Below are 7,453 nucleotides of genomic sequence, written 5' to 3'. Positions count from 1 at the left end.
ATGGTTGTTGGATACCATATACTAACATCACTTACCAAATTTCAACCGAATCGGATGAATTTTTCTCTTCCAAGGGGCTGCGGAGGTCAAATTTGGGGCCTATATATAATTATTGACCGATGTGGACCAATTTTTGCATGGTCATTAGAGACCATATACTAACACCATGTACCAAATTTCAGTCGGATCGGATGAAATTTGCTTCTCTTAGAGGCCCCGCAAGCCAAATCGGGGGATCGGTTTATATGGGGGCTCTATATAATTATAGACCGATGTGGTCCAATTTTTGCGTGGTTGTTACAGACTATATACTAACACCATGTACCAAATTTCAGCCGAATCGGAAGAAATTTGCTTCTCTTAGAGCAATTGCAAGCCAAATTTGGGGGTCCGTTTATATGAGGGCTATATATAATTATGGACCGATTTCGACCAAGTTTTGCATGGTTGTTAGAGACCATAACGGGTGATACGGTCAAAATTTGGTCAAGGGAAAACGCGTGTAAATCGGTGAAATCGTTTATTTAAAAAATCAAATTAAATTTCTTTTTCAATTTCAATTAGTATAAAATTTAGGAAAAATATTCAGTTAGGCTTTCGCTTTTCCAAATCCGAATTGCCGGGCCTCACGCTTGACACCTGCCATCAGATTTTGTACAGCCACCTTGTCCACCTTCTTCGCCGCAGAAAGCCAGTTTGCCTTGAACCGCTGCTCGTCCTTAGCAGTTTTTTTGGTCTTCTTCCGGTTCCGCTTGACAATAGCCCAGTATTTCTCAATTGGGCGGAGCTCTGGCGTGTTGGGAGGGTTCTTGTCCTTGGGAACCACCTGCACGTAGTTGGCGGCGTACCACTCCATGGCCTTTTTACCGTAATGGCAAGATGCCAAATCCGTGTTTCTTCAGGAAAGGCAGCAGACGTTTATTCAAACACTCTTTCATGAAAATTTCTTGGTTGACAGTCCCGGAAGCTATGAAAATTCTGCTTTTCAAGCCACAGGTACAGATGGCTTGCCAAACCAGATATTTCTTTGCGAACTTTGACAGTTTTATGTGCTTGAAAATATCTGCTACCTTTCCCCTTCCTTTTGCCGTATAAAACTCCTGTCCCGGAAGCTGCTTGTAGTCGGCTTTGACGTAGGTTTCGTCGTCCATTACCACGCAGTCAAACTTCATCAGCATCGTCGTGTACAGCCTCCGGGATCGCGCTTTGGCCGTCGTATTTTGTTTATCATCGCGATTTGGAGTCACTACCTTCTTGTAAGTCGATAGTCCGGCTCGTTTTTTGGCTCGATGCACGGTTGTAGACGATACACCCAGCTTATTTACGGCATCTCGGAGAGAGAGGTTAGGGTTTCGCTTGAAACTACCGGCAACTCTCTTTGTCGTCTCAGCGGCTTCCGGTTTTCGATTTCCCCCCGATCCAGACTTCCTGGCTGTCGACAACTTTTAGCGATTTTGCCAGCTTTGCGTGCGAGTAGCTCGGATTTTCGCGATGCGCAAGCAAAATTTTGATACGTTGCTCTTTTTGCTTGGACGACATTTTGACAACTGAAGAGTGAATTCCAAAATCAAAATAGGAGCAACATTCTATACACACACACCACACAAAATGAGGGGTGTTCAGGTTTTTTAAATGCAAAATTGAAAGAAATACGTCATGTTTATATTGACCAAATTTTGACCGTATCACCCTTTATACCCCCATCCTATGGTGGAGAGTATAAAAAGGAATGAGGATGAGCTGATTGGTTTGAAATCCTTTGTTCCCGAGTGAAAGAACTTTCCCACTTTAGGGAGATCAACTTTTGTCTCCTTCTACTTTCGTGAAATATATGCTAACTTTATACAGTCTTTATATATCACTGAGAACCACGGGAAAAATCTGTCAGTCAGTGCTTGTCATTTCGCCGAAATTATTCCATCAAGTCCGAGGGATGCAAGCGGTCTAAAACTGCTTAAAACCTTCTTTATTCTAGATCCTGATATCCATATCAGTACAGCAAGTTTGACCTTATAAAAATGTCCCAAAAAATTTCCCCGTCAGTAAATGACCCGGAATTTCCCGGAAAATTTATGTCCAAAAGTACCTCCAGCATCTCTTCAGTGGACGTTGTCCAGTGGCCCTTCGATGTTTTAACGAAACCTGGAGCGAAATTAGTGGATGGTATTATCTTCCGTAGTTTGGAAGTCATGTATTGAGCCCTTTTCAGTTCTCACTTATATCCTCCCATATTCATCTTAAAATCTCATAGAACCACATCAAATGTCAATAAAAGCAGTCACTAAAAGCAGTATACAGAATCATGGAAACTAAAATAGAACAATAAATGGCAACATCTTCAACCGCATTAAAAGTAGAAAATCGAATTATATGTTATATGGTAGAGTGGTGCCAATAGAGCGCAAAGGTAAAAATAGCATGCCAAGCACACATCTTTAATCAACACTACCCAGCGGGAAAATTGCGAAGTACCTCAAAAATCATGCCTTCTTAACCCATGATTTTGGGATCCTTAACACCTTCCCATATGCCTTCTCCTATCATGCATGCTAAAATGCCTTGCACTTTCTTTCTATAAAATGCCCGCAAACATTATTCTGTGCCTTCTTTGGGAATTGGAAAAAGAAGGACCTACATTGTTGTTATAAGAACGAAAATTCAATTTTTTATATAATCATCAAACAAACATTTGTATCAATATTTTTAACAGATTTGCCTCAAAACTAGAATTTGCTGTTATTTCGCAAGATGATTCATATTTAGATATAGTTCTTAATTTTAGTTCTAGAGCATGTAATGCGCTATTCTCATCCATTTGCCAGAAATATGGAAATTAGTATCCCTCCCCGCCTTCCAGTGTATTTAAAATAGAATATATCTTTATACCCTCCACCATAGGAACATAAAAAAAGCAGTAGAAAAGTGACGTTTTGTATTCGAAACAGCGCTTCTGGCGATGTCTTCAAATTTTCGTTTTTTTGGGATTAAGTTGGACATATATGTAGTTAGTTGTAGATCAATTTACCCACATATTTTCCATTGGTTTTACTTTATACGTTTGTTTTGATCGTAATATTTCTATTTGTCTTCTATATAGTTGTTGTTGTTATAATACAGTTTTGTAATATTGTTGTGAGAGCATACACACAGAAAAATTTATTTGACTTCAAATCTTTTGACCTTTCCTTAAGGATTTCGTTATTGAATCTGAGATATTGTTTTTTTTTTAATATAAAGTCACTTTTTTGGAAGCTAACTAGCTCTAGATCTAGGCTCTGTGAATTTAAAGCTAGGATACAGGTCTCATATATTTTTTTTCGTTCACGATTTGCGATATATCAACACAGGTATACAGCTATAAATAAATTACGAATAAAAATCCAAATTGTAAAATACATTTTAATGCAACAAATGTTTTCTTATTTTCAAATAAATTTTTAACCAAAAATGCAAAATCCTCCAAATAAGTATTAGCCTATTTTGAAGCTCTTTTTTATCTTTAATACATTTTTTTTCTTCTTTATATTAAGTGAAATTGGCCTCACTTTATGGTCCTATAACTTTGATAGAGGCTCGCACATTTCAAAGATTCGTGTACTAAATTTAAATAAAATAGATTTTAATTTAAGATTATAAACTTTTTTCAATTATGTTTTTTTTTTGTATATGTGCAATTTTATCTTAAATCTTAAACACCCACCACCATGAATCAAATATTAGGGTTTCCTTTGAAATTTCAGGGGGGTTTGAGGACAAATCAAGAAGAGCAGTTCAACCAATACACTTCCCGGAGATAAATTTAAAGATTTTACTTATGTAGACTATATCAGATTCTGGATTTGTAAGAACCATTTTTGTTTAAGAGGAATCATTAACATCTCTTGTAAGTGTGCAAGAAAATTATAAAATAACGTTTTGATTTGAAATCTTAAATCTGTAGATTTTCACCCGAGAAGTAAAATCTGGAAACTTTACATTGAGTTTCAAGCAATTTTCATGAGCGGTGCGCCTTCTATACCCTCAAGAAGAAATCCAAGAAATAAAATCCGGAGATCGGTTATTATTGGGGATATACCGAAACATGAACCAATATACGCCCTTTTCGGCACACCTCTTTATTGTCATAAAATACTTCTAGATTTCCAATTTCAGGCAAATTGGAAAAAAATACAGTTTCTATAAGTCCAAGAAGTAAAATCAAGAGATTGGTCTATATGGGGGATATACCAAAACATGGACCGATACTCACCATTTTCGGCACGCATATTTATGGTCCTAAAATACCTCTAGATTTCCAATTTCAGGCAAATTGGATTAAAAATACGGTTTCTATAAGCCCAAAACCCCAAATCGGGAGGTCGGTTTATATGGGGACCATACCAAAACATTGACCGATGCTCACCATTTTTGGCATACCTCTTTATGGTCCAAAAATACCTCCAGATTTCCAATTTCAGGCAAATTGGATAAAAACTTCGGATTCTAGAAGCCCAAGAAGTAAAATCAGGAAATCGGTCTATATGGGGGCTATACCAAAACATGGACCAATACTCACCATTTTCGGCACGCCTATTTATGGTTCTAAAATACCTGTAGATTTCCAATTTCAGGCAAATTGGATAAAAACTACGATTTCTATAAGCCCAAGACCCCAAATCGGGAGGTCGGTTTATATGGGGACTATATCAAAACCTGGATCGATATTGCCCATCTTCGAGCTTGACCTGCCTGCAGACAAAAGACGAGCTTGTGCAAAATTTCAGCATGATTGCTTCATTATTGAAGACTGTAGCGTGATTACAACAGACAGTCAGCCAGACGGACAGACGGTCATGGTTATATCGTCTTAGCATTTCTCCCTGATCAAGAATATATATACTTTATATAGTCGGAAATCGATATTTCAATGTGTTACAAACGGAATGACAAACTTATTATACCCCCGTCACCATTCTATGGTGGTGGGTATAAAAAAATTAAAAAGTATAGCACTTGTTGTATTACATATCAGCCACCCTGTACATATAACTAACTAAACATAGTAAAAGTGCTTGTCACTCAAAAAAAAGTTTGTTCAAAATTTCAAAAAATTGGCTGAGTAATATGGGATATAAACTCAAATCGACCGATTATATATACGGGTGCTATATATATACCTGACATGATCTCTTTGAAAATTGTTCCCTTGAATTAATACCAGTTTGGGGGTCAAATACCCCACTGTTCGATGGGATACTTTGTACAAGTAGCTACTTTTTATGTAGGTCGGATGGTATTTTGATTGGTACGATCCAATCGAAATAGGAAATTTTATGTTAACTGATCAAGAACTGATTTAACTTATATAGGTATTTAATCTACCTCCATGTACATTAAGGCAATGTTAAGAGGTTTTAAGATACCTTGTCTTTAGTAGAACTTTCTTCGTAATACATGGTGGCTAGTCCATAAGACTCGCCCTGCCTGACGGTCGTATTTACTTATTTTTATATTTAGTGCGGTTAAATAAATAAACATAAATCTTTCTTTAATAATTAAATTAATAATAACAAAAATCTATAACTTTGCCTAGGGTAGAATCTGTTCGAACCCACCAATGATCCCATACTCATTCTTTGTTGCCTGCCAAGCTATTAATTTGTTTATGTCTAGTTACTCCTAACTTTGGCCTTCTAGAATACATTCTCTGTAACATATAAAAGATCCGATACCCATTATACGTTCACTTCCAACAGAAGGGAACGCGGAATGACTTCACGTGTAGCTTATGTTTACCTTTTGGCGCCCACATCACATAAATGTGTCGTAGGCCAGTGGATGAGTGTAGGACTACCAATAACGAGGACCCCGGTTCAAATCCCGACGGAGCAGAAAAATAAAAATACACTTGAGGTAAATATTAAAATCACAAAAATAAGATAAACTGTATAGGAAAAGTAAGTCAAATTAAATTCTAACGTAAAAGGCATGAGGGCAAATATTCAGTTCATAGACAACCTTGCCTTCAAAATATTTATTTTTACACGCTTTCTTTTATGCCTTCCTGTCCAGGCCTTTTTGAGTGCCTTCTTCGGAAGGCATGATTTTTGTACTTAGTATGAAGGCCTGATAACATGGCATCGACGACACCACCTCTAGAAGGCATACGAATAGAAGCGAGAGGCAAGGCCTTGGTCTCCAATCCAATCTAATGTTATTTTGAAATGAACACGTAATGCAGCGCCCAGGCCTTATAGCTACCCGGACAGCACTTCCATCATCGATTCCACGTCGCTTCCATTTCCCGCTGGGTAAATATATTGGTAACACACACACTAATGTACTTTTGTTACGTGCAGTTTAATAAATACCATTATTATTATTATTCTGTTCCCAGCGGGAAAATTGCGAAGTGCCGCAAAAATCATACCTTCTTAGCCCATGATTTTGGGATCCTTAACACCTTCCCATATGCCTTCTCCTATCATGCATTCTATAATGCCTTGCACTTCCTTTCTAAAAAATGCCCGCACACATTATTCTGTGCCTTCTTTGGGAATTGGAAAAAGAAGGACCTACATTGTTGTTATAAGAACGAAAATTCAGTTTTACAGACAGTTTTAATCAAATCTTTAATTCGTGAAATTGAATCTGACTTTAGGTGCAAGTAAAAGCAATATTTCTTCCTTGGAGTTAAAGAAGCAAACAAATTGTCTTTGATAGATCAGCTCGCCCATTCTCTCTAGTAATTTTGACAACTTGTTTCACGGTATGAAATTGAAATCTTTTTTAATGCGTCCAATAGGAAAACACGAATTAACTCATTCTCATATTAAACAAGTAAGGAAAGTCTAAAGTCGGGCGGGGCGGGGCGGGCTATATTATACCCTTCACCACTAAGTATACCAATATCTTAACACCTTCAAATTTGTTAGGAGCTTATAAAGGTTTATGTTATTTTCCCATATACAAATATTTAAATATAAACCGATTTGGGTATTTTTTTAAACATTCACAAAATGTTTAGACTCAAAATTTAAATTGGTTTTTGACCCGGACGGACAACAGTGTTAGTAAAAAACAAGTAAGGAAAGTCTAAAGTCTGGTGGGGCCGACTCTATTATACTCTGCACCACTTTATAAATCCACATTTTCGACAATATATCAAATCCGTCAAATGTGTTGGGCGCTATATATGAAGGTTTTTGTCTGACTCCATCTGAACAAAATTTATAACCTATAGACTTAAAATTAAAGTCGGCTAATGCCCTGGGATGGTACACTACGTTAGTAAAAAATATGGGAAACATTTTAATCTGAACCAATTTTGAGGCAACTTCGCAAAAGTGTATTTATGATTTATCGGTCGATAGATATGTATAAAGGAATAAAGGAAAATTTGGATCACTTTTACAAGTTTTCGACTTAGCAGTGGAGTTTTTATAAGGAAAATGTGGGTATTTTGGTCATTTTT

Source organism: Haematobia irritans, chromosome 5, assembly GCF_050003625.1.
Source record: "Haematobia irritans isolate KBUSLIRL chromosome 5, ASM5000362v1, whole genome shotgun sequence".
Classification (NCBI taxonomy): domain Eukaryota; kingdom Metazoa; phylum Arthropoda; class Insecta; order Diptera; family Muscidae; genus Haematobia; species Haematobia irritans.
The sequence above is the reverse complement of the archived record's forward strand: the minus strand, read 5'-3'. Positions refer to the sequence as shown.